Here is a 24,915-nt window from a genome sequence, read left to right on the forward strand (position 1 = left end):
ACATGGACTTCTTAGTTTGCACTGACTTTTAACTGTTTATTAATGTAAAAGATAAATGTTTCACATTACAACAATAAAAACATTTTTATATGTAATGGCTTACATGTATTTTGAACAAGCATTTGACACAAATTGGAATTCATTATTGTATTGCTCTCTGTGCTAAAAATGTATTTTAAAGCTTTTTCTGTTTAATACAAAAGCCGAATAAGGCTGTTAAAGATTTCAGTCTGTATTAATTTTATGTCAATTATCTATCTCTAGGGAAAAGGAATGAGCGAAAATGTGCAAAAAGCACACACGGGATACAACAATTTGGGTTAATCAAAGCTAAAGGTAATGTAATGGACTTCAAAGATACATGGAATAGAGATAACACGTTTCAGAGAAAAACAACTGCTAATAGAGTCAAACTGACACCAAGTGAAATAAATCGTTCCGGTTTTCATATACCTAAGTTATTTTTTATTCTAGGGAGAAGATCCCTGTGCTATAGTGATTAGAGTACCAAAAATTTTTGATTTTTAGCAGTTGTTCAAAAAATGGTGAGTAAACACATAAACAAAATTCTGCCAAAAATAATACTAAATCTATTATGAAGTTTGTATTGCATAAGTCCACATACATATGCAAATATTCATGTAAATATAAATGCAAAACTTCTTATATGGAAATCCATTGCCTGTGGATGTCAAGCACACCACCCCCTACTAAGAGCACCAGAAACTTCTGGACCAACCCACCAGGTTGCTCATGCACACACCCCTTCGGGTTGACAGACAAGACTCTTGACCAATGAAACACCTCAGCTGAGGGAAGTTTCCAGACTACTGCCATAAATGACCACAGCCCAGAATCTGCTTAGGGTATGGATGAAGTTCTGTGGAGGTTCCTGTTGAGTTGGTTTCTGTTGGACCAGTGGGGCTGCAGTGGGAGACTCTCCTCCTTAGATGTGGGCACTATTTCAGGAAAGTTCCTTGAGAATTGACACACCTTGCCTTCTTGGTAAGTGGTCTTCTGGGTACCCTTAAATGTCCTCACTTTGTATGAGAGGGAAGATGCACATTTTGAATTATCATTCTAGAGTTTTGGGATTCCTTGTGCCTGAGTTGGCTGTGTAGTAATGGAACTTTTAAATGCTGTCTGAATCTGTGTTTTATAATGTTGTTGCAATGCTGAATAATCTTGGATAAGTGCTTTCTCTTTGGAGCTTATCACCTGCCTAAATTGATTTTTTGGGGTGCCTCTGTGACATTGTGAACTAGCAGCAATAAAAGAATGCTGACTGATTAAAAATACTGCAATCTGCAGTGTTGTGTAAGCTTCTGGCTAGCTTAATATTCTCCATCTATCTGGTCGAAGAGACTCAATCAAACAATGCAAGACTCATTGGGACTTAAACAAGTATGCTTTGGTCTCTAGTGGTTACAGTCTTGTTTTAATGTGTCATTTAAATTTAATCTGTAATGAAAATTTATTATGTCAATGTTAACCATTTGCTCTGTCATACATGCCTGGAGCAAGGAGGAAACAGACTTTTAGGATGGAAGAGTCTTAAACTCTGGGTGCTCTCAGCACCGGTTCAGTGTTTTTTCCATGACTGTCCAATGCCTGAGAAACATCCACCTATCCAAAGGCAATTAAATATCGAGAACTAGGTTATTTTAGAACTAGGTTACTGGTGAAGAACTGCTGTGCAATGTCTACTATTCTAGTCTTACATGAATGTTATTTTATTTGATGGAAATATGGTATTCAGCTTTACGAAATTACTGTGAAAGTTAAAGCTTTGCTCAGTTTAGAAGCTCACATGCAAATACTGCTAAAGTGAAATGGGAAAACAAAATGAAACTAAATTCCTTCCTACAAGGCTACAAGTCGGGGTTCTTATTAAATAAAACAGTAACTAAATTTCATATAATGTCAGTTTCAATTGGTAACAAGAGCCTTATGTCCTGTTTTGTATAAAACTAGAAAAGGGAAGGAGCAAGATAACGTTGTATGATTTCCTCTTCTTAAGTTACTCTGAAGCTTGCCAAATATGTATCTCATCAAGCCTGCTCAAAAACATCGGTGTCTAATATTCCCCAGAGCTTCTATCTAATTTATAAAGTATATTTTATAAATATTAGTAGATATGTTTGTATCTTTTTGTCAAATATCCAACCAATTACTGAAGTGTAAGACACGGGTGATGACATCTGGTACTGCAGTAAGATAAACCCTTGGCAACATTTTATATGTAGTGTGGACTTTCAGCTTTTAAGTAGAAATGAGCAAGTAAACACAAACATCCCCCAAACAGCAGAACTTGATGCATGAAGAAAAAGGTTTTAAGATTGTTATGAATAAAATTTCCAGTCACTTCCTGGTATGCATAAACTATTTTTATAAGATAATGATAAGAACTAATTTTTGGAAGTGTATAAAAAGCAGAAGTTGGAAATCTAGTCATAGATCCTAATGTAATAATTTTAGATTTAGCATCATAACTCCTACCTGGTCACCAAAAGCACCCCTTTCAACCCTGTTTTTTAGAGAAGCGGAAGTTGTTTGAAGTTGGTCATATAAAAGCAAGTCTCTATTCCAGTGCAGTTCTGTTTTTCCGTGTTGATGACAAAGGGAGTTTGAGGTAACCAGCTGAAACTTAAACATCCAATTTCTGGGTTCCGAAGTTCTGTGGAAGTAATTCCACCCTAACTGTTTTTAGAATGTGGTTGTGTTATATGTCTTCCTAGCAGTATATCTCAATACTAGCTTTAAGTGAACGGTTTTATTATGGCACGAAGTTCAACACATACTGTTCTGCCTTAGTAGGAAACTATTGTGCTCATCTAGTCCTGTCACTTGCACACGCAGTGCTTTGACTGCCTGTATGGTTTTTCCTATACATGTTCCACGTTTACCTGGAAAACAATACCTTCTACTTTAAATTTGAACTTCACTGACCTTGGGTACCAGCAACTGGATATTGTTATGTAGTTATCCTTTAGCTGAAACATGTATGTATGTATTCTGGTATCACACATGGTTCTGCAGATACTGAAAGACTAAATTCAAATAACATTTTCAAGCAATCATGCAATAAACCAAACAATTGCAGCTATTCTAATATTCTCCAAGATTTTAACACCTATAAAAAGTCTTTGCATGCTATTGATGCCACAGTGAACCACAGTGTTCCTTTATCAGTCTCATCAAACATCATTTCATTCTTAAGAAAAATCCTTCTAGATCAAAGATCATGTTAGATTTTTGTCAAATATCACTTGCTCAATTTCAGTCAAGCACATTCAGTGATCTTTTTTGGAGCCTGTGTTTTCATACATGAGGGTTCATTTCCTAGAAGGTGGTCCTATATATAAGGAGAAACAATTAGTCTGAAAGATAATAGACTGCTTTCAGAAAGAATTAAAATATTTTCAATACTGGTCAAGAAGTTTCATGAAAAATATATTGCGTGAAACAATCTTGATATCATTCTATAACCAGACTAGGTCTAGTCAAAAATTTAACTGTGTTAAGTTTAAGTGCATTTAGGTTTCTTTCAGCTATACAGCTGTCTTCAAGTGCTGTCTTCAAGGCACACCGAGATCCTCAGAAAAAACAGACTATATTTCAAAAGTGAAAAAATACTTCGACGCTATCTCGAATTTTGCAGAATTCCCAAAAGAGAACTATAATCCTCTGGCGGATGACAATATGTTAGGGGATTTGTTACGCTGCTTGGCAAAAATGATGGCTCTGGGTGATTAAATTAAATGTGTAAATACTAAGACTTTATATACTGGAAACTTTTCACCTAGCAAAGGAGAGATTTCTTTTTGTTTGAATAGCAAATATACAGTGTGATCTACTTTCAAAATCTCTTAGGAAATGGTCAGGCTAATACGTCATAGAAATCATTTGAATGTAAGACCAGTAAAGCACTTCTTTATTCAAGTGTTACTTTCCAACTGCTAAGCAATTTCAAAGCTATGTTTTTCTTATCAGTCTACTCCATAGTTTATATCTTAAAACATCAAGCTTACAAAACCCTTACTTTACAGGGATGGACATTAAGATTCATAGAAGCATATAATTGTGTAATGGATGGATGGATGGATATTTCTTTGGTTCACAACTAAAATTAGCGGATTTTAGTTGAAAAATTAGAGAGTTCAGGGTGCACTGGGGCCAGCAGCTCCCTCAGGCACTGAGAGCAGCGGAGGGTCCCCATGGGGTCATCCCACTGCCAGGGAGCAGGGCAGGCTGAGGGTGTCCCCAAGTCCAGTGCATCAGGCATCTCCCTGAGGACAGGGACAGGCTGAGGCCAGGCTGGGACACCAGCCTGCAGGTCCAGCCCAGCTCAGCAGGACCCAAGGTGGTGACAGCAGGACTCTGGCAGAGCTTGGGACCAGCATCCTACAGCATCGCTGGGGCAGGGGCTGGTGGCTTCAGGGTGAGCTGAAATGGGGTCCTGGGCCCATGAACAAGGCATGGCTGGAGGTCCCAGGTGAGGCTGCTCAGGGACATCAGCACCTACTGGTGTACTCAGGACTCTGACAGTGTAGGTCAATTTTTTTTAATGAATAACGCAATAGAAGAATGGAAAAAAGCAAAATGCTGTTAACAAGAGGAAGGCTTTAAGTGTTGCAGGTCACCTGATTAGAAACTGTTCCTTGCCCGTGAAAGCACTTCCTGTTCTTTTTCCTAATGAGTTAGGATTTTAAGTTCTGAACATAAGCCAAAAGTTTGAGCTGAGCACTGAAAGTATCATTAGCTGCAAAAATCTCTATGAATAAAGCCTTATTCTCTGTGTACTCAAACTGATATAGTCCATTAATGAGCTTATTTACATTAAACAGTTTAATAGCTTCTGCTCCAGCATTCCTAAGCAATAGCCCAGTCACTTGTAATGAGATTCAGCACTCTTGACTGCATCCAATGACCTGAAAATACATTTTCCCCCCAGCTTTTGCTAAAGCCTTCAAGCATCAACCTACACACTTTTTATGACAATTGATCTTTCTCTGTAGCATCTGTCACTCTAAAACATTTTATGGTTCCTTATGTCAGCCCTAAAGAACAAAGATAATTGAGAAAGGCAACAGAAAAAGTACACAAATTCTCAAAATACTTCACATCTTCAATAGCTGAACCCAGTAAACAATCAGTACAAATTACTCAGATGATATGAATGCTCAAGTTTTTTGTTACAAGCAACATCAAATACGTTAAAAAACTTTCATTTGTATATTCAACATGAGTCACACAATTTTAAAAGATCGAGATTTTTACTTAAATTTGGAGGAAATTATTTGAATGGCAATGTAAGTTGGAAGTCTTAACTCATTCCTCAGGAGAAGAGCTGCAGTCACATTTCATTCACCCCCAAACAAAGTTTGTGCAAATGTAATTAACTCTTAACATCTTTTTTTCTCTAGAAGCATTTACAACAGATTTTTCTCTTCTGCGGAGGCTATAAGAACCTTTTCGAGATCCTGGCAACACAGTAGTATAAAAGTTTGAGGTTTGCTCAAGCGTCAGAAAATTAATTGAGGCACTTCTTAGCAGCTCTTATGTTTGCAGTTTAGTACTTTCATAACTGTGCTAGCTGACCAAGTTATAACTGGAAGGAAGGACGGACCTAGAAAAGGATGTAATTTAGGTTAAGAAACTTGAAAATCCCATCACTGTAAAATAGGTGGTCTGAAACTTGTACCTTTCTCAAACTATAAGAGAATATACACAAGGTCAACAGGGGCTCCTAGCAGCTTCTTTTTTTGAGTATTTCTCCCACTCGTGAACCAGTGACATTCTCTAGACAGCTCTGGTTTTTAATAGAATTCCAGCTGCCGGGTTTGTGCTGAAGTGCTCAGAATTTGGGGGAACTGAAATGTCTCTGCACCTGCCTGGTGTCTGCAGTGTGGTGGGACTGATGGGCTCAACATTTTCTGATGCATCTTGACTGTCAGGCAGCCCTGAAAACATACAAAATATAGACTAGAGATGACAAGCCCCTGGAGGCTTGAATGTTCCTTTGAGATGTACTTCATCCAGGATTGGATAGATCAGGTCAGCCTCCTTGTCCCCAGTGCTCTCTAAGCCAAATTTATTGATTGGATGAGAAACAACCCACCCAACATTTTCCTGGAAACATAAAGCTTCCTGGAGTGTCTTTTGGACAGTTTGTGTTCTCCCAGAAGAGACACTTATCAAGTCCTGTAAGGAGAGTGGGCAGGAATAAGTAGTGCCCACTACTAGAAACCTCATGAATCATCTGGTGTATAACTGAATACATCTTTACCATAGCAAAAAAGAGTGGAAACTTTCCAGGTCTCATTCTGCTTCTGATTATTTTTCAGAAACATAAACACAAAAAAGAGGAAAATAGTACAGCCTGCTTTAATTGATATCAAAAGAAAAAGAACCCAAAGCCTCTGAATATCTTGAGCTGCAAGGTACAGTATTGTTCACCTTACTTTGTAAGAATGACACTTCTGAAGATAATATTTTTCAGGTGGGGAAAACAAAGTCTGAACACATAGATTTAGAAGAGAGAAAATGCAGCACTGTGCAAATGTGAGAGGGAGAACTGGTTACAGAGCAGCTCTTCAGAAATAAAGCTCAAGTGTCATTACAGACTACAAATCATAGTGAAGTCAATAATATACAATTGTAAGATAATAGTAAACATTAGGGCTACTAAGCTGGTGAGGGGTCCGGAGTATGAGTCTTATGAGGAGCATCTGATGGATCTGGGGTTGTTTGTCCTGGAAAAAAGGCCAAGGGAAGACCTTCTAATTCTCTACAACTACCTGAAAGGAGGTTGTAGCATGGAGGGTGTTGGTCTCTTCTCGCAGGTGACAAACAATTGGATGACAAGAAATGGCCTTAAGTTGTGCCAAGGAAGGTTCAGATTAGACATGAGGAAACAGTTCATGGAAAGGGTTGTGAAGCAGTAGAACAGGCTGCCCAGGGGAGTGGTGGAGTCACCATCCCTGGAACTGTTTAAGAGACATACAGGTGAGGCTCAAAGGGATGTGGTTTAGTGCCAGAGTTAGGTTATGGTTGGACTTAATGATCTTAAGGATGTCTTCCAGCCAGACTTATTCTACGTTGCAACACATGCAGTGACATGAAAAAGTTACACAACCCATGCCTCACCGCTTTCTGAACAAAGTCCTCATTTGTTGTTGTTACATCCTGGTTTTCATGTATTATGGGGTGTTTCAAAAAGATGGACCCAGTTTCAAAGCAGTAGTGATCTCCAATTGGGTCCATCTTTTTGACCCACCCTTTAGTTCAACAAAGCTACGGATTGGGAAGACCACATGGTTATGTGTATCCTGATGCTCCACTGCTTCTAATTCCTGACATGACTGTTTGGCCTTAATTTGACAGCATGCAGACCTACACTGATGTGCTTCTAGGGACTCAGTGTCCCAAACCAAAGGAAGTGTAGCTAATATATTACATGTGTGAATTGTCTTCTGTCCACAGTTATCTATAATGGACTACATGGAGCAGGAATTCAACATGATCTTTTCCTTAAGAGCCTTCTGCAGTTCCGGACTTGCAAGATATCTGACTGTGCGGCTCATAAAAATACTTCTTGTGCAGATAAGGACCTACCCTTGACAACACATTGCCACTTGCTCTTCTCAAAGAATCAGTCATTTTTTCTTCCTCAGTACCTTGCAGTACTTACAGTTCATGAAGAGCATCCAGATTTACACTAACCTCACCAGAAAAATATTCATTAGAAGATCATCATAACAACCAAACCAATTCAAGTATTTCTAAACCTCTTTGCTTTGTTAGGTCTCAAGGTCAAGAAATAAACATTCAAGTGCACTGAAAGTTTGGGCAGAAGAGCGCTGAGGGACTGAAGGTCAGCAAGTGTTTATCTCCTGTGAGACGTAATCCAAAGAGCCACAAGTCCCTCTATTCAGATGCAATTCCATCTTTCTTGAATTCTTAGAATCAATCTCAAGCCTATCTTTTTTACATCCCCAGATACAGTATTCTTGCCCACTGGCAAATTTCAGACATTATCGCAGCTTTTCAGATGACATTTCCACAGATGATTATGCTGCAAAGCCTTTAACTTCTAGTGTTCATGGTCTCCCATATGGATATTGTCCAACAGTTAATCCTTTCTTACAACCTCTGAGGAATTGGAAATATCAATAGAATAGCCTAGAGCAGGTTCTGGAAAATTACTCAAGTGTCTCAAAATATGGTTCATGAAAAAAAAAAACCACAAGAAGACAAACCTTTCTACCCCATCAGCTGTTCATCCTATTGGAATAATGATAGATATTTATTTCTACAAAAGAAAGTGAAAAAAAAAAAAATTAAACCTAATTTATGGACCCCAGACTGATGAATATCACATAAAGACTAATGCCTGAAAACCTAAATAAGTGCTTTGTTTACAAGAGGGTTACAACTGTAACTGTTAATCCAGTCACATAAAGATTGACTTCCAGCTGCCTCCTGCAGACTAAGACTTCCTGATATATATGCAGGCTCCTCCTTTTATTATCTTTTAAATACTGCTTTTACTGTGTCTTATTTCAAGTGTTTGATAAGTTGTTGCGACTACAGGTTACTGGAATGTAGATGATGTGAAGCATATTGACACTGCATATTAAGCATTCACAGGCCTCCCAACCCAACAGTCTCCAAAAGGTTTCACATCTGTAATGTTGCAAGTGGAAGTCACGTTATGTCTTCAAAGTGTTTGGTAGCATCCTAGTAGTTCGTAATATCAGTCAGCTTTTCTATTTCTCGTACGCAAAACCAAGCAATATCCAAGACTCTTCCTGGTCATTTTTTGATGCCCTCTGGCTGGCCACCACTATTCTGCTGAGGTTTTCACTATTGCATAGAAAGTATAGAGGATTGGTAACATTATCTCATGTTCCGTTGTGTTTTCCATGCCCTGGCAGGCTTGCTGTGCACTGTATTTCCACCATAAGCAGCTTTTTTTGGAGTTTTTATTCTACCTCGCAGCACAGAAGTTTCAAAAGTGTATATTGTAACCATTCAGCTACACTTGGAAGTGCTTTTTATAGTCATTTTAAAATGTCTCTGAGATAATACTCTCGCTCAAATTATACAGTTATTCTGGATGCATTTTCTGAGCATACTAGGTATCTACTAGCAACAGCTTCGGCCTGCTAGTTTTAGGTGACTATTTTTCCTAATTTGCTTTTGGAAATTACACTTTCACTCTAACTCTGCAGGATGGTAGCATTTTAGGGTTGTGGTAATTTCTTCTTTTTTCTTTAAAATATCTGGACTTCGAACCCTTGATGATTTACATGAAGGATTTCTCACCACTTGTAGATACCTGTGCTGAAAATATCAAGGGTTGAAATGATGCTTTTTTTGTAGGGAGCTGCATCCATCTTTATTAGCTACATCAACATTGAAGATGCTCTGTGTTCTTGTAGCTTTACAGACCATGTGAGGAACTATTTCCCTTGCCTCTGTACCAGTTCCTTTGTTTCCTTGTCTCTTGATTCATGGGCTTCTTACCAAGAGTCTGTACTTGGCCACTGGCTCCTGAGTTTATTGTGGATGAACAACACTTGGCCTTACTTCTCCAGTTTAATGTTGCTGCTTCCTGGTATTCTTGGCATTAAAATGCACCTGGCTCCATGAACCAGTGGCAATTGAATTTAGTCATTGATCTTACAGTGTGGTTGTGAACATAGAAATGGAATCATTGGCATTCTTCTGGAAAACATCTTCAGCGTCTCTTAGTCTACTGAAGTTACACTGAAGTTATCCTTGCCCTTTCTAGAAATCTTTACGGCCTTGGTGATAGTTACTTATTTTTCCTTCTTGAAATAGCATGACTGTAGAGAATGAAGTGATTCTCTTACCTACACATTGTGCTTTATTGCCTGAAGAAAGGCCATTTTTTTTTTCTGCGTTTCTGCTCATTGTTTTCCACATAATGTGCACCACCATAAATATACCTGTATTTCAGGTCATGTGTTGCCCTTCTTGATTCTCATGGTTTGAACCCTTGTATTTTGAATTTATTATCTATGTAATTATGTTGCTGTTAATATATATTTTGTAGTAATTCATTGTCTTGACCCTTTTGCTGGGCTTTCTATTTAATGTCACATAACTTGGAATGACATCTCTTTTCTAATACCATATACCTGTTTAAGTATTTCTAATATATTCAAAGTTACATGTAGAAATTTGATTTCTCAGTGGTGAGAAATCCCTTTTTAGTTTCTTGGCTGTGGCCATGAAGTCAGTGTTTTCCCCATACTCTCAGTAGGTGCATGTTGTTAAGTTGGGATGATCTTAGATCCACCCCAAATAAAGATGGGGGACCTTGTCACCACTTGGGAGCATTCCTTCTTGATCTCATACCCACAGGGTATTAGGCTGAGCCTGCAGCATCCCCTGTGCTGCATCCACACTGGGAGTCACGTTTGAAAAGTCACTCATTTGGACATGAGGTCTAGACTTGAGGGCTGCTTTGGAGAACACCTTTAACTATAGTATAGATTTGTATAGATGCGTCTATAGGTATAGATGCGTCTATAGGTATAGATGCCTGAAATTTGATCCCTATATAAATGTCTTTCCCAGATCTGTAGGTATTTTACCAGATACATCACTGACTTACCCTTTTCATATTTTCCTTCATTTTCATGTCTTTATCCCTCATTGTACAGACACCAGTCCTGCTTCCCCATTGCTTTCATGTTTGTGGGAGTAGGACTCACTCCTCTATATCCTAGCCTTAAGGAAATAAAGTACCACTTCACTGTTTTCTGTTTTGGCTGCTGCAAATCAAGAAGGCTGAAGTTGAGCTAGGGATTATCCAGAGGACAGTAACAATAACAATCAGAAACCTGGTATTGTTGCTAGTCTTATTCTTGTTCTGTTTTACATTTAACCACTCAAAAAGTAGAAGCAATAACTAAAACACTTCCAAACACCTGAGTATTAGTTGTTTACATTATTAAAATTCATACACAAATCTTGCACCGTATTTGTGACAGGGCTATGAAACACTGTGTCACAGTCTTTCTCATTTCTCATCTTCCCAACTGAAATGAAAATACATATCCTCTTCATCTTTCTATACGCTAAAGAGGCAACATCTTATATTACTTCAGCTTAACCTCTCTCTTGAGAGAATAGTAGCATTACTGGGCATAAGAAAAACTTCTTGCCAAATTATCTTGACTACAGTTTTGTTTAAAACACAAGGCTATAAAAGTAGAAAATACAAAGACCTTCTTGAATGTCCGTGTAATGACACACTAGGAGGAAACATAAAGACAAAAGATGTACAGCACTATTAAGAAATGCGTTCACATGACATTTTTCTTTATGCGTGATATTAATGCTTAATATTTAATGCCAGAAAAGAGACCTCTTATTGTTTGGTAAGAACCTGCAAGTTTAGATGGGTATAAGAAGATAATAGGTATTCAACAGTTTGACAGGGTTCCTTAAATCTAACACAATCTCAGAAAAAGTTATCTTGTTTAGTCTTGGCAACTTCATATTTAGGTCAATTTTATTTAAACATATATAGTTCAAAATTCATATTACAAATCTTTAAAAATGTGTACCTTTTGTATTTCTCATGATATATATTTCATGATGTTATACCACAGTGTTTTAAATAGACTGTAATCACAAGAAAGGCAGCTTAAAGCGAAATATATAATTTAATCAGGATGTATAATAGAAAAACTTCCTGTGAAAGACTTGAGGAAGAGAAGGAAGAGGCAAGGACATGAAATATTATGTGCAAGCACAAGAAATTATGAAAGAGCAATTGCTTGAACTGTTCCATTTTGCAATCATTCACAGAATCACAGAATGTTAGGGGGCTACAGGAGTGCCTAGAGCAGTTACCATCAGTAATGCTGGTAAGGAAAATGTCGCACCAGCAGCCTCCAACACATGTCACATTTACCATCAATTGCAAAAGGCAGCCAATTGACAAACTAGCTCAGATTTCACAATATCCAAGTCATAGCATTAGTGGGTTAAGATCACTTAAAATCTGTTTGTTACGTTTTTAACTCCTCTGTTTTTTTTTATAGTAAGCAATTTCTAAATGTTTTAAAATGTTGGTTGTTGGTAAAGCTGGCTCTAACTGATCTGGTATGTCTTAGACACTTCATTTCTTTAAGTGTGGCACTGTCTGAAGGCCAGTGACCACAGCACTCTTGTACAGTTCCATATTTGATGTAATATTCAGGAGATAATGGAAGTTCATGCACTTCTCTGCACAGAAACTTCTAGGTTTGCTCATGGTCATTACTGGTTTGGACGAGACGTCTTGCTCTAAGTAACATTAGTCACAGGCTCCTTAGCAGACAGGAACATACACGAGACCCTATAAAGATCTTGCACTTAGTTTGTCTGATGAAAAGACACATTTGTATGGAAAAGGCGGAAAAGTTGTTATAAAATAGTTCTTCCATTTCGCTTACAGAGGGAATCTTTACTGAGGTCTGAGTTTGCTTTGATTTTGTCTATTTCATCCTTTCCTCCACTTAAATATTTGAACAAAATCATTAGGCTCAAGGGTGTTTTTTTCAGCATTACTGACTGGTTAATAATGGAAAAATGTTTCAGGCTGTGCTATGAATAGAATGAAACACAGAATCCCAGTATTTCAAGATGGAAAAGACTTGTTAATTCATGTGCTTCATACTTTTGATTAAGAGATGATTCTTTGTAAAGCAAGGTAGGATTCTTGGATACTATATTGAGCTGTTTAAGCTGTAGTACCTTCAAAAATTTTCTCATGAGTGAAATTAAAGAACCAAAGCTCTCTTTAAAAAATAAATAAATTTAAAAACCCCAACAAAACAGTATCTCCTAAAGGCTTTATTTAATCAAAAGTAAATGAAAACCTTACTATCAAAGGTGACATTTATGCTATGTCAATAAATATGAACCAGACTACTTCTGCTACTAAGAGAAATGAGACATTTGTTTATCTACACATTCCTTTTGCCATGTAAGTGTTGAAATGCAAAACAACACAGAAATTTTTATTAAAACATTAAAACAAAGCACATATTTCTTTTTAATTTTGTTTGGTAGAACAGAAGGGAAAGGTCTCAAACCCTTGTGCTTTCAGTTCTGTTAAGCAGATGTGTTTGCTCATGATCTCCCACTTCAAAGATTTTTCCTATGATATTTATTTATATAAATTGTTGAAAGTTTTCTAGCTGCCTTGTACTTAGAGCTACTGCAAAATACATTTTTAAACATCATAGGAAAGATGAGATGAATCATTTTTGCTGGTTCCAAAGTATGTCATAATGACTTTCACAGTGCAAGAATCTCTGGATTACCTCTGGCAGGGGAAGGGGATGGAGGAGGGAAGATGCTGGGGTTTTTCCTCTGTATTAACATCAGTGGAATCATCTGGAGTTCATCAAGTATAGGTCTGTTTCCAGCATCAGTATTTTGAAACATGCTTTATAGATGGTATGAGGCTACTCAGTTGGAGCATTTTTTTTCTCAGCTCAGCCTCATTTACTGAATAAAAGAGATGGCTAAGACCTTCACAATTTTTTCACTATAGCTGCCATGTCTATATGACTTGTCCATGCACAGAATCTTTCTTACGGCATTTGTCAGTACCAGTAGGCAACAGCATTTCAGCTTTCTTTCAACAGTGCTCTGCAAAGGAATGAGACAATATTGTCAGTTGAAAATTGACAACATTTGTTTGCCTCATAAAGCCACTCTGTTATTAATACACATCAGCTTATCCAAGAGAATTGCTGGTATAAAATGTTTTCAACCAAACTGTAGCCCATTGTGTACAAAATAAAAATAAACTTGTGGTGGGACATAGCTAGTACCGTAGTACTGGGAATCAGGATTATTAAATATTCCACTGATCAGTTTGTCCTGTTAAAATGGTTGTATTGGAAAAAATATCACAACTAATTGAAGGATTTTCAAGGCGTTCTTGAAATCCTGCAGATTTCAACAGTACTGGAAGAAAGCAGATACTTTGCAATGGTATCCAGGGCCTCTCCACACTACTGAAACTGGAACATGGATCATTGCTGCTGTCTGCATTGTACACATCTGTCCTGAATTCTGATTTACAGAAAACATGAAAAAGCAGGATCCTTACTCTCTACCACCACATGAGCCTCAGAAGCCTTTTTTTCTCACCCTTTCCCATCCATCCATATCCAGTTTTCTCATCAGTTTCTTTCAGCACAATATCCTGGTGATGTGTTGAGCAAGTGTTTTATCACCTTCTCCAATTAAAAAAATGAAGAATCTGCCCCAGAAAATTCTTCTTTTGACATGTAAGTCCTGAAGAACTTCCGTTAGCTGACTATAAACTAAGCTAAATTTTACTGCCCTGAACACTGAGAAAGGAACAGATCTTTGGCTGCTGTCATCAAAGGCTGAGACTTGCAGAATAGCTCAAGTGGGACAGGACCTTTGGAGATCATCTAGTCCAGCCTCCGAGGACCAGCTAAAGCATCTTGCTTGGGGCCATGTCCAGTTTGGTCTTGAATTCCTCCAAGATGGAGACTCTGCAACCTCTGGACAACCTTTTCCAGTGTTCAAAGACTCTCACGAATTAAAAGATAAAATAAACAACCCTCACAGAATTGCCTCTATTTCCATTTGTGTCTGTTTCCTCTTTCCTTTTGCTGTGCAGCACTGAAAAGATTCTGCCTCCCAGTTCTTTACATCATCCCATCAGGTCTTTATGAACATTGAAAAAATCCCCCAGGAAGCCTATCTTCTCCAAGATGAACAAAACCAGGTCACTTAATCTCTTCAAGTGTCTGGTGATCCAATCCGTAATAATTTTTGTTCACCTTTGCTTGACTTGCTCTAGTATGTCCATGTCTCTTTACTGGGGAGCACACTGCTGGTCTCTGGACACCAGATGTGTCTCACCAGACTGAGCAGAGAGGAAGGATCACCTTTCTCAACCTGCTGGCAATGGTCTTCCCAATGCAGCTCTTCCCAATGTCCCTTTCTGCAAATCTGCTTTCCAGATGGTTAGTCGTGCGGTCACGCTTCGAACAGTCAGGATCTCCCCTGGCACTGTCATTGGTGCCCATGTGGAGGAGCAGCAGGAGATAATAATCCAAGAGCCATTCAAGCCTAGGCAGCCTCTCTGGAATGTCCCAGATTTGAACTGCCAGCTACCAGCAACCATCCCTAGACAGCAGGTCTGGTCATCAGAGGAGGCTGCCATCCCCTAAAGTGGGGAACTGTCTGCTGCTGTCACTTGCTGCTTCCTCCTGGTGCATGACTCAGGCTCATCAGGCTTGGTTGCTTTGTTGGAGACTGCTCCTAGTCCCTTTCCTGAAACCAGGGCACCGAACATATTCTGTACTTGCAGATCTGCAGGTGGAATATGAGCTATCCTACTGATGCCACAAGTCATCAGTTTCTAACCTTCAGCATCATGAGTGTCTCCATTTCCCAACCTGATAAGCACAGATTCTGCCTGTCCCTCTTTCACTGTACATGGGGGTTCAGGCTTTTGTCTCTGCAGGATCTCTGAGAAGCCCTGATCGATCCCTTTCTCATCATCTCTGATGCTGTGCAGTCTGCTGACCTCCTCCCATGGTTCTTTCACGTGGGGACACCATTCGTCCACCAGTGCACAGCTCCTGCAGGCGAGGAGACCATCTTCTCCCACCTCAGGAGGACTGGAGCTTGTGATTTCTGCCTCTTACATCTCACTTGAGATAAAGAGGGTGTATAACAAGTTAACTTCAAGACACCTGTGTCCTGCAGAATGCGAATCTGGTGATGGTGCTGCACACCGGTTAGTGGTAACAGGATCTCCATGATGTAGCAGTTATAATTCATGTGTTCATTCACAAGAGCAAAATGGTTATTAAACAAGCAACCCTGTGAACATATCACCCCTAGTCACAAGCAGGCATCCCATGATCTAGTAAAAATTGCCAATCCCATTTTTTTTCATTCTACTTTCTTTTTTAAACCAGCTGCCTTGATTGCCTGCAGCCTTCCTCGCAGATGGAGCTGTCACCTTTTCTGACCTCTGCTCTGTGGTCTCTGTCTGTTTATAGAATCTAGGCACTGTGAATGTGAGCATCTTCTTGGATGTTGTTTCATATAACTTTATTGCACCCATATTGGTTTTATTTTCATGACATTTCTAACCTTGGAGGAAATCACATGTCTCATCTTCCTAATTTCTGTTTCCCCAGGATATCAGTTAAATAGTGTTGGGGTGAGACTTTCTTCTGTGTTTTTAATTCTGTGAAGTATTTTAAGATACGGCTTGTGAGTAGGAAAAAAACGCTATGTGAAATACATCTGTTCTCTATCCTCTGCACTCAGACTTGTAGTTTGAACGTAATCTTATATTTTGCTGATTATAAAAACCCATGATTTTATTAGTCATTGTAGTGCTGCTAACCTCAAGCACTCCAACACTGTGAGTGAAATGCCAGAAGTCCTACAGTGAAGCTTAAAACCATGAAATCTAAAATTATATACATGAGGACATTTCATTTCCTGGGTTAAAGCCTGTAGGGCATATTGAGGTCAAATTTTCAAACTTTTTGTGCAAACAGGAAGACTATAAATAAACCTCTTTTAACAAAAGTTTATCTATCTCCTTCCTTTCAGGAGCATAGACAATGAGAATCATACTAGTCACAGTATCATAATAAAAGCTGACAATGTTGCCATTTTCTTGCTAGCAGACTGAACAATTTGCTATTTTTGCTACATGCTGATTTTTTTAAAATTTGTTTCATTGTTTTTTACCAAGCCAGGATTTGCAGATAGTGTTGAACCAGGCTCTATTTATTTCAAGTGCGATGGACATTAGGTCACATTCCAAAGGTGGGGAATAAAGCCACAAATAAAAATTACTTCAGACTATGGAGAAATGAAAATAAATACCCTCTGTGGTGGTAAAGATTTTTATCTATGGAGATGAAGCTCAACAGTATGGCCATTCAGTGGCACAAAAGCTGAGACTGACGAGGCTTCTGGAGAAGTGAGAGAGGGGGAAAAAAGGTCAGGGAGGGGAAAAGCTAATGTGAAGGAGTGGAGTGTCATTTTAGAAGCTGTTACTAATAGAAAATTGGGTCTACATTTCATTTTCCACCATCTCAAGTTCTAGCCGTCGTCATTTGTTAATATAATTGGATATTCAAGTTACGTACTTGGATGTTTTTGGCAGTTTTGCTGTCACAAATACAACTCTCACACGCTACGTGGTCTCCATGCACTTGAATGACAACTAACCAAATGGCTACCATCCAGCCAAGGAATGGAAATTATTAGGAATTGTTTTGGGAGATATACGTATATATACACACACACATAATAATAGTAATGCTGCTTCTGTAAGGCCAGTGACTCTTGAGTAACAGCAAGATCGTTACTTTTATAAAGGGGGAATAGAGTTACAGATACACGTCAGCTATTGTTATTCTGAACATACCTAAGCTGAGAAAGCAGGTAACAAAAAATGCAGGGTTTCAACACAAAGGCTCAAACATTTGGTGAAGATTCAGATCTGCAGAAATCAGCCAGAGATGTGGCATCCTTCTGGATAACCTGGGTCTGATCTGAGCAAACACATCCTGACTGCAAGATATAAAATACTCTTGGATATCTTCATTACTCTCAAACGCTACTTTGATTGAGTCTATTTCTTAGGGGGTATCCTGTCCATGCTACTTCACTTAAGTAACATCTAAATCAGAGAATCACCAGGTATGAAGGAAAAAAAGTAGTCTGTTTGAGCTAGAGCCACCAAATGATTTATGAACTGTGATAATGAAGCATCATAAATCTTATTTTTATGGCCAAGCCACATTCACAAGGCAGTATTAGGTGACCAGACTGTTGAAGTGATGCCAGGGAAGTATTAGACATCTCAAAATGAGATTCAAAACAGTGAAGTCTCTGGGGAGGGAACCATCTAGAACTGAGCAAGAAGAATATGTCTTAAATCTTGCTGCTTTTTAAACCTGTGGAAGAGTACTTCCTAAGTTATGGGTCATTTGCTGAACACAGGTATCTACACCCTCTCTCTGTCAAAAAGACTAGGAGAATTATTCTTTACTTTTTTTGCCCAATGGGACCAAATTACCCTACCATTACTCCTCCCTTCACCTCACACTGTAACCCTCAGTACAAATCTGATTAGTTTCCTCAACCAGGATATGGAAGAGACAGGCTCAGATTTTCTCCTCCATCTGAGGACATCTCAAACCACATCCTCCGACTTCTCTGGAGGGCATCTTCAACACAAGGCAGCTATGAACCAGTTACATTCCCCATTCCCCTGGCTGAAAATGCTCTATTGCACAGAAATAAACAAATCAAGATGCATTGGAACAGCAAAAGCAAAAAATGAGAGTGATTCTTCATCCTGGTGTTCAGGACCATCATGGGAGGGGAAGATTTTCAGGTTCTAGGTTCAGTCCCAGTGTCACAACCTGCTTCTGCATTTTATCCAGTGTCTGCTTCAGTTAAAACGTGTTTACCATTATGAATTCACATTATATTTGCCATTTAAACAAATTATCCATTCAGTTTTCATTCTTTAGTCATTTTCGTGTAAGGAAACAGGCACAAGTATAGCAATATGGCACTTCTTGCAGAAACAGCACGGAAAAAAGCATGGAATTCATCTACATCTAACTCACTCTTGCTATTAGGGAGCCAACATTTGAAAAGAGGCAATAAAAATATCCACTAGCAACTGACAGAATATAGCTCAGTTCCTACAATGAAGACCCCACTCTGACCACACATGGTTTTAGAGATTGCTCCCTTCTTTTTTAACTGTCTCTTTGTAATACAAACCAAGCTACCATGCAACATAAAATTAGGCTTAAATACAGTGCTTGAGAACAAGGAATTTGCAAAACACTAAAATTCAAGCACAAATTTTACCAAAGTATGTCGTTTTATCTCTTTTAATGTGCTCAAGGATATTTCCATCAATGTAACCCAGCATTTTTAAAATCTAGGGATATATTGTGGTTTATTTCTAATTCACATTTGCAATATAAAAAAAAAATCTAAGAATAAAAAGCTTATTAGATTTTTTTAGACCAACTAAAAATTTGACTTAGCTGATTAAAGCTGGAAACAGGCATTCTGACCTCAGCATAATTACAACACACTGCAGGTTATATAGTGAAAGGCTGCTGGCTCTAGGTAGTGCTTGTTAAACATGTTCTGTTCTTTCCATAAAAATGTAACTTAATTTTCTGTAGATGGTTTCAATTTGTTCAACTGTCTCTATAAATTACTGGTATTACATTTCGTTTTTCCAGGGGAAAATATAGTTGAATTTCACGTCAAGGAAATTTGACTTTTTTAATTCTTTTCAATTCTTTACCCCACCCTGCTCAGTGGAACTGCAGTTTTTCCTTTTGTGTTTCCAAGTTGATGCCATCCAAATACAGGCTTTGCTTTGTTGCCGTTTTTGTGTGTATGATATCAATGTCTCCTAGAAGCAGTAATAATCCTTGTTAGCCCTTGCACAACCCCTCATCAAAATGAGCAAATTATTTAGGCTTGTACTTGGCTCTCGCTCTCTTTTTCATAAAATATGAGAATATCTCAACGATAAAGAGATGAGCAGGTCTTTGCTCATTAGTCTGCCCTTAGTTCCTCACATCCAAATCTCCTCCTTTAGGATTCTGAGAATCCTTAGAATTCTGGCCCTAAACCCCCAAAATTGTTGAGTAAACTCGTTGTTATGAATGAGACTCCCGAGGTACTGCAAGTAATATGTGTGCTTAAGTGCATTGCTAGATAGTGGCTGGAACATTAAGCACTATATGGGACTAAATGCTGAGTAGTTTCCTATACTTTTTATACCTAAAGAAAACAGCCTAATTCCTTCATATAACATCAGAAGGATCAGCAGAAGGGTCTTCTGTCTGAACTAGGAAGTTCAGGAGTAAAAGCATGAAGAAGAAATAAGATCAGCATTTTTGAAAAGTTTATAACTTTAAAAAGAAATAAATAGACAAAAATGATGCCATGTTATATCTAGTTGGTGACAGAAACTTGTCCTAATTTTAGGGCATGTTGGTTTAAGCTGTATAAGAAAACTAATGGTAAATCTGAAGTTTTGCATAGAAATGCTTATGAAGTGAGAGGTTTACTTTGGAAATATTCCCATGTTACACTCTTTCATTAAATAAATAAACGCCTCTGATTTAAACATTTTGCCTTAGTCAGTCCTCTAGCTGTTCTTTTTCACAGTATTGGATGTGATGTGTCAGCCTGTGGTCACAGGATACATTAAAGAAAAGGTGCTGAAGATGCAAATGCAGAGCCCTTAGACCACTAACCAGCAGTTAGGAAAGGAGTCCTTGGATCTGTGTTAAAGGATTTTCTCCAGCATGAAATGAGAAACTCTTAATTCAGCTCACAATGATGTCAACTATCTGCATCTTTGACTCAGTTTGCTGCTTTGCAAGAGGGGTACAGCAGTGCTGATACCTTTCTCTGTTCAGCATGGGATTTCAGGGCAAAATCACTATAAAATGGGCACAGGCTTCCTGTAAACAAACTTAATCACCTGAGAAATATGGCAAGAAGAATTTGACGCATGAGGGAACAGCATCTAGAGATCTGATCCTGCCAGCACAGAGGACCTGCTTTTCCACTTCCTTATGCTTTATAATGTCATGCTTATGTGAAAAAGTCAGATATTGCTTTACTCATGCTGGTAGCATGTTGCACTCATTTTTCACAGAGGTAAATGATGGCTCATGAGTGGAGAATAAGGTGGGTATTGTTGGGCTTGGGCTTCTGCTTTGAAAAATAGAAAGTGTTAAAAAATTTCCCCATCTCACCAAAAGGCCAGGATAATGACTTAGTATCTGTGTTCTCAATGCCTTTCATGTATTAGGGAAATACATTTATGACTCTGTGTATGTATATTTATGGAGAGAAAAGAAATTATTTCTGACCAAGGACTTCGTGCTCTGTCGAGTAGAAAAACACTCATTGACTTCAGCAGTGAAGTATAAGGATCAAACCTTACGACAGTAGCATTTAGAATATATATATTTTTTAATAAATGAAAATTATTTTACACATACATTTCTGCTTTTGTAATACTGCAGTTCTTGTAGTTCTTTCCAGTTTGTTTTGCTTTTGTTTTTTTTACTATCATGCCCACAAACTTATTTTGATGTTTTAGGTTCTCAGAAAGAACGTAAAGCTTGGTGACATTTTCCAAGATACTACAGGGTCTCACTTCTAAAAAAAGCCCGTTAAAATGTAAGAGGAAAATGAAAATGCTTTTTCTGCAATTGACTTTACTTTTAATAAACATGCAACATCCGTGACAAACGGAAGACTGGTCTTTCCCAGTTGATTTAAATAAGGCAAATCCATGTTTACAGCAGTGCATTCGTAGTATGTTTTGCTAGGAAGGTACAAAAATATCTGCAGAAATTTTCTGAAACAACTGAGAAATTCCGGGCTGCTGATTGCTTTCTGCCTTGTACTTTTTGTAGTCACTGTACTGAGCAGGCTGAAATGCTGCTTTTTTAATTTGGTATTGATTCAAAGTTACATTATAACATATATGACCTCTTGAGTGTTTTAATTCCCCTTCATAGGGCCTCTATATCATGAGTCTCCAAACTGTACCTGTCTCAGCTGACCATTCTGCTAGATATTTTGCAAATAGAATGACCTGATCTGCATATCCTCACAGGATCTAAGTCATATATGAGGGTATTACAAGGTGACAAAGTGAATTATAGGGGAGCAAAGTGATGTTTAAGTCTCATTGAAAATTTTTGTTAGCTGACCTATTTAATTATTTGGAAATCCTCCCCTCATGGAATTATTTTCAATACAAAAGTCATTCTATATATATTTTCAATACTATAGTAACAAAAAATAAATAACTGATCTCTAATGGTCACTGATGAAGTAATTCTAATCCAAACTGATTTACTTCTACCAAGTCAGTCCCCAGGTACCTTGAGAAAATATTGGTTCTGCATTAACCAGCTTATGCCTCTGGACAGTAGTTCAGAAAGTAGAGCACATTATTATAGCACAGGGAAACATTACAAACGGATGGAGATTCTTTACCCATAAATTAAATTTAATGAGCCAGTTCTGTCCCTAATATAAACCCCTGAACGGTGGGATTAATTTGATCATGCATTTATTTGTTGAGAAGCTTAGGCAATAAGAATAATAGGGTAATGCCAAACTTTGTGTCAATAATGTATCGGTTGTGCAGCATACTTTCTAGAGATTGTCCACAACAGTTTACTTTTGAGAAATTATTACCCTAGCAACCTTGCCAAGACTGAGGAGAGCACAGATTGTGTGCTCCAGATGCATAAATTAGACTAAGGACTGGCAAGATTTATGTACCTGGGGTGCTATTCTTACACCTACTAAGATTATTGACTTTGGTGACAGCACAGAAAATGCCTGTGCTTTCATGAGTATGTGCTTTGTGTCCTGATCACAAACTGGCCTTGTCCTGTTGCTCCAGATGGCTCCTGTTGTCCCACCTTGTACTTGTCCCTCTTCCAGGTGGCCGCTCCAGCCCTCAACCCTGTGCTGGACAAGAGACCTGCAGTACGTTAAATTAACCCTCTGCTGACTACCACTGTGTTTTACACAAGTTGCATTGAGAAGGCATTAGATATTTTCCCATTCAGGTTATAACTTGTCAACATACAGATCACGTAAACACAGAAAGCAACAGTTGTTCTAATCTGATGGCTGATGACTTTCCCATCTGTTGGCTGGGAGTCAAGGGCAGTTTGAACAGCACTGAGTACAACGCGTAGAGAGCACAAACACCACCCAGAATCTGTCCTTGGTAACTTATCAAACAGTTTATCCAGAGATGCAGCTGTTTCAGAAAATCGCATTTGCAGAATGTTTGATTATCTCACTTGTAGCTTTCTCCATATACAAAAGCCAACAAGTCTAAGGAGGCTTTTTCTTAAGGAAATTTAAAGGAACGAATACTCGAGGACTGTGGGTTTTCACATCTCCCAGTTACCACTGAACTGTGGTTTATTTGTCAAATTCCCACAGCAAATTCTTGCAACTGGTAGCTGCTAAAAACTGTGGATTATCAAATATTAAGCAAAAAATTGGGTAAATCAAGGAGAATGTCACGAAGTTCAAGCACTCTTACATCCATCTAGAAAAATGTGTACTTAATGGTAAAAAGCTTGGGAAGTACCACTGATGACTTCCTGCGTTCATAAAATTTGTTGCAACGTGGAGTGGGCTCACAAGAGTTCAGTGTCATTTCAGGAAGGCAGAATCACTGTAAATCCATAACCAGGACTTGTTGGTGAAGTTTTCTTTGCTCTTCTATAAATACTACATTTTGTGACCTGACTGCTATGCAAAGCAGATCCACATTTTCTCCTCAACTTTTTCTTCCAAAACATCAGACATCCTGCAAGACATTTCTATTCTGTAGCTCTGTCTGAAACAGTCATCTCCAAAAAACCAAAACAAGAAGCTTGGAAACATTTGTTTTATTTTTCAAAGATATTGTTCTATTTTTCTCCTAATGAAATTAACTTTTGCAATAAAGGAAACGGGTGAGCAGAGGGGTCAGAAAGGTAAAAGTCACACATATCTGTGTCTACTCAATGTTGTGAAACAATTCCCAGTCCCCTCCAAACTACCACAAATCAACTCTGAAACAAATTGCACAACTGTACTTGTTTTGAACTGCAAAGATCTCTCTCAGATGAGCAGAGAAAGGTACAAGAAGATGTAAAAATAACCAATACAAAGAGAAATGAAGTGATGTATGTCTGAGCAACCACAACCAAAGCTCTCACCCAGTGTGTAGGAAGTTAGTGCTTAAGTGAGAGAGGCAAAGAAATGAAGACAGTTTCCATTTCATGTGGGGGGTTTGAGTGTACACTAAGGAAAAACAGGGAATAATTAGGGAATAGTCTTTTAGAACACAGATTATATTCAGAAAGTAGATATGCAAATCTTAAGGACAATAAGTTGTGAGTGAGAAGGAGAAAAATACAAACAAAAAAAGTCAAAAAAATATCACAAGGAATCACTTCAGGAGAAAAAACTGAAGCAAAATAAAAATATTCCAATGTGCAAAAGAAAAGTGAGTTCAGAATAAAACTCAAGTTGTTTGCATAGTTTATTCCAAAAGTTCTAGCTATCTCCACCCATTTACTAATGTGCTTTCCAGGTAAAATATATCTGCACAACAATATCTTTAATAGACTTCATGGAGCCAGCTGAACTTTTCCCTGTCATAGGCACCACTGAAATCAGAAATCTAGATGTGTAACATATGGCCAGAAAGTGGATTTTTTCTCCTTTTTGGTGCCCAGGCAGATTAAGAGAAATAAAACAGGATATTAAATATTTTGACTTTCCATTTAAGCTAGATTATACTTATTTTTAAATAAGCTTTTTGGATTCTTTCAGGGACTAGTGCCATCAGATAGGGTAAAACAACGTTAGGAGAGCATTAACCACAACATGAGTCCCCCCAGAAAGGCACCACAGAAATGACCATTTGCTGGTCCACCTGCACTGACTAGACTTGCCAGAAGAAGCTGCAGTTGCCTGACAACTCGTCTCACACATTAAACCCCCACACAACCATTTTTCTTCACAATGAAATTTTGGTTCAGATGGACTTTTTTTCACCATCAGTTATAAAAAGACCAGTAGTTCTTTGCCCTTCCAGTCTTCCACAAGGGGGTTGATGATCATAAGGAAAATGACCAAATTCAGAGAATGCAAATAAGCTCATTGAGTTGTTTCTTTCCTGATTTATTTTGAAGCAGATAAAGGTATTTGACTGTAGTTTATTTGGTTACAACTGCTGTTATAACTGTTAAGGTGGTATGTGTGAGAGTG

The 24,915-nt window shown here is 38.2% G+C and overlaps 1 long non-coding RNA gene across 2 annotated transcripts in view; it reads left to right on the forward strand.

Annotated features, from left to right (window-relative positions):
* The first annotated feature begins 861 nt into the window (after positions 1-861).
* The window catches only part of LOC139827964 (uncharacterized), a 44,903-nt gene continuing 20,849 nt past the window's right edge, over positions 862-24,915 (forward strand). For both annotated transcript variants that reach the window (XR_011739111.1, XR_011739112.1), the window contains exon 1: positions 862-1,005. This is a non-coding gene — a long non-coding RNA (uncharacterized lncRNA). The remainder of the gene's footprint in view (positions 1,006-24,915) is intronic.

This window comes from Patagioenas fasciata, chromosome 4 (genome assembly GCF_037038585.1).
Source record: "Patagioenas fasciata isolate bPatFas1 chromosome 4, bPatFas1.hap1, whole genome shotgun sequence".
NCBI lineage: Eukaryota > Metazoa > Chordata > Aves > Columbiformes > Columbidae > Patagioenas > Patagioenas fasciata.